The sequence below is a fragment of the Microtus ochrogaster genome, chromosome 2 (genome assembly GCF_000317375.1).
Source record: "Microtus ochrogaster isolate Prairie Vole_2 chromosome 2, MicOch1.0, whole genome shotgun sequence".
NCBI lineage: Eukaryota > Metazoa > Chordata > Mammalia > Rodentia > Cricetidae > Microtus > Microtus ochrogaster.
The window spans coordinates 60,038,693-60,042,166 of record NC_022010.1 but is presented as its reverse complement, the minus strand read 5'-3'; positions in this window follow the sequence as shown (position 1 = coordinate 60,042,166).

The following is a 3,474-nucleotide window of genomic DNA, read 5'->3' as shown; positions in this document are numbered from 1 at the left end:
GGGGTGCACCCACACACTGAGACAATGGGGATGTTCTATTGGGAACTCACCAAGGCCAGCTGGCCTGGGTATGAAAAAGCATGGGATAAAACTGGACTCGCTGAACACAGCAGACAATGAGGACTACTGAGAACTCGAGAACAGTGGCACTGGGTTTTGATCCTACTGCACGTACTGCCTTTGTGGGAGCCTAGGCAGTTTGGATGCTCACTTTACTAGACCTGGATGGAGATGGGTGGTCCTTGGGCTTCCCACAGGACAGGGAACCCTGATTGCTCTTTGGGCTGAAGAGGGAGGGGGACTTGATCGGGGGAGGGGGAGGGAAATGGGAGGCGGTGGCAGGGAGGAGGCAGAAATCTTTAATAAATAAATAAATAAAAATTTAGATTTGACTTTGTTTCTTGGAATAGGCGAATAATGGTTAGATGGACTAATATTTTATTCATAGAAACAGGACAAAAAGTAAGGAGTGAGGTGTTGCCGGGGGAGACCCAACTACATAAGCTGAAGGGATAAGCTCTTGGTGGCCTTGATCGAATAAGGTCTTATTTATTGGAAGGAAGTGTTCAGAAAATTAGAATTAAAATTCGGGGAGGGATTTTTGTGCGAAATAAAGTCGGAAGTGAACTTGGAGAAAAAGGAATTTCTGTAAGCAGCATTGGGGGCTGGGGACTGACAGCAAGCCCTGAAACACGTACCTAATGAGTGGGAATTCTCATTAAGCCAATCAACAGTATTAGACATTTTGTGACTCACTACTAATGTTTGAAGAAAGAAGAGTTCTGGGAATGATCAGGAATCATACCCAAGGACAGGGAGAGTATGGTCCTTTGGAGTCTCAGCTGGGCTGAGACAGCAACAAGTGAAGCCTACAGTGCATGTAGTAAGGCAGTTCTCAGGGCCCAGGGAAAGGCAGAATCCACAGGAAATGCAGAATGTAAAAGAGATGAAGGAAAAAAGGCCTAACCATTCACAGGGCTTATAAATGTTGAGCATAGCTTGTTCAAACTGCCTGGGGCCCAATGTGTTTCAGATTCCAGATTTTATTGGACTGGAGGATATTTTCACATATCCAATGAGATAACCCCCTGTCCCCATCTAATAAAAAACTCATTTATGTTGTATACATACTATGGTAGCAGAACTTGAGGAATTTAATAGAATAATTTGAAGTATTTCCTATATGAAATTCTTTGTTATAAAATTCTTCATATATAGCACCAAATTAGGGCTTAAGGCTTAATTTCTTTTTCAAAGTCTGAACTATTTTGGAATCAAAATTTTCAGATTAGTGATGCTAATATTATTAGGGAGCTAATAATAGGCTCAACCCATAGTCTATAAAAGATACAGTTTGGAGAGGAGACCAAAGACCTACAGACTGAATGTCCCCAAAAATTCATAAATTAAAATGCACTTATATTACTCAGTATTATTAGGTGTTGGGGGAGGCTGCTCATTCATTTCTTGGCTACTCAGACCATGAAATAATCACTAAAAAACTCTATTACTTAAATCACTGCTTGGCCAATCACTTTAGCATATTGCTCTTATATCTTTGGTTAAACCATTTCTATAAATCTGTGTATTACCATGTGGCTGTGTCTTACTGGCAAGGTTCTGGCCATCTGTCCCTGTTAGTGGCTACATGACTTCTTGCGAATCCACCTTTTTTTCTCCCAGCATTCAGTTTAGTTTTCCCTGCCTAGCTCTACTCTGCCCTATCATTATTATTCATTAACTAATAAAAGCAACACATACACAGAAGGACCTCCCACACCATTCAGGCAGGTATTTTAAGAGATGAACACACTATGAAACAGGTTCATGACATTTTACAGTGGAACAAGGGAATGCTTGATCCCCTTTTCTTTTCTTCCATATGAGAATGTAGCAGAGGCCAGCTTTAAAGCAAAGCATCATCATAGACACTGAATCTTCGGGTACATCCACCTTACCTGCATGGCCTCCAGAAGCAGAAGAGATAGATGTGCAATTTATAAATTCTCCAACACCATGCGTCTTGTTACAATCACAAAATAAGACTGGGGGAAAACGGTAGCAAGAAGTGACGATTTTACTGTAACAAATACCAATTGCTGGGTCTTATCTTTCTCAGATGGCTTCAAATTCTGCCTATAAGGAGCAGAGGTTGCAACAACTAGCCATTTGCTTCTCTTAATGTAAAGCAAAACCCTCTCTACTATGAGAAGTAGTTGGTATTTATGGCCTGATATGAGCCATTGACATGAGAGTTTGCTGGGCAGAGGGTCACTGAGGGAACAGATGAAGGCTACAGGGCATGTTATAAATTTTTTTTTCTTGTGTTGGCTGGTTAAAGAGATGCCAGAGGACAGAAGCAGAAAATGTCCCCTTCTCTCAGCAAGGCTGTTTGTGTCTATCACTCATTCAGACAGGCTTTATAAGTATCCAGGCCACCCCTAGGGAGGGATTCCAACACAAAGTCGTTCTTCAAGGAAGACATAGGCGCTGGCTTCACTCTGCATCCCAGTTATAACAGTACCGGAAGGCTTCATGAGCAGCACTGAGTGGAACTGTAACGAAACCTGAAGCTCCTTTCAAGTCCTACTCCAGTCCTACTCATACTGCTCACTTCTCTTTGCTACCCACTTCCGTGTTCAGAAGTCTCAAAGGCATGCTCGGCTCTGGTCATCTGCTCACAGGTCAGGAGGTCACCCACCTGTAGTTGCACGTCCCTCTTGAGGTGCTCCGGTGCCTGTTTCACATTTTCTGCATGACCCCAAGATCAGGCAGGCAGTCTGTGTGCCTCCCATCAAGTATCTAAGTGCAGAGTCACCATCTCCTCTGCCTCCATGAAGCTTCCAAATCTTGCTGCTTCTGTTCTTAGATGTCTTTAGTTAAGCTCTACTGGCGTCCAGTTCCTCCTCTTGCCTCTCGTTCAAATCCTGCAGCTACTGGAGGTTAAAAGCAGAGCTATCAGCCTCTCCTTTTCTACTTAGGCTTAGCTGATCTTTCCAGCATTCAGTTACTCCTTCGGATCTTGTAACCGAATGTGTTCTAATAAATTCTTACTTTTGCCAAATACATTTAACATAGTTATTCAAGGGCTTCCATTTCTTTTTTATTACAAATGAGAAAGCTAACAATACACATTCCCAAGCTATAATGGGGGAAAAAAGCACACAGAATGTATGTGATTTCTCCCAAATCACTACAAAGACCAGAATTCGAATCTAGGTATTTAATAAAGGGCAATAGCACTACAACATGAGAAGAAAACCCAAGGGAAGAGCCCTCTTCAGAGAAATCTTTCAGATGTGCATGGTGGCCCACGCCTTGAGGCAAGCTCCGTCTACACATAATGGGTTCCAGGACACCCAGGGCTATATTGTGAGAACTTATTTTTTTTTTAAAAAAAAAAGCAATAAAGAAAGAAAAGAGAAACTATCTTTTATATGAAGAGAAGAAAGTTTTTTTTAAAAAAAGAAAAAG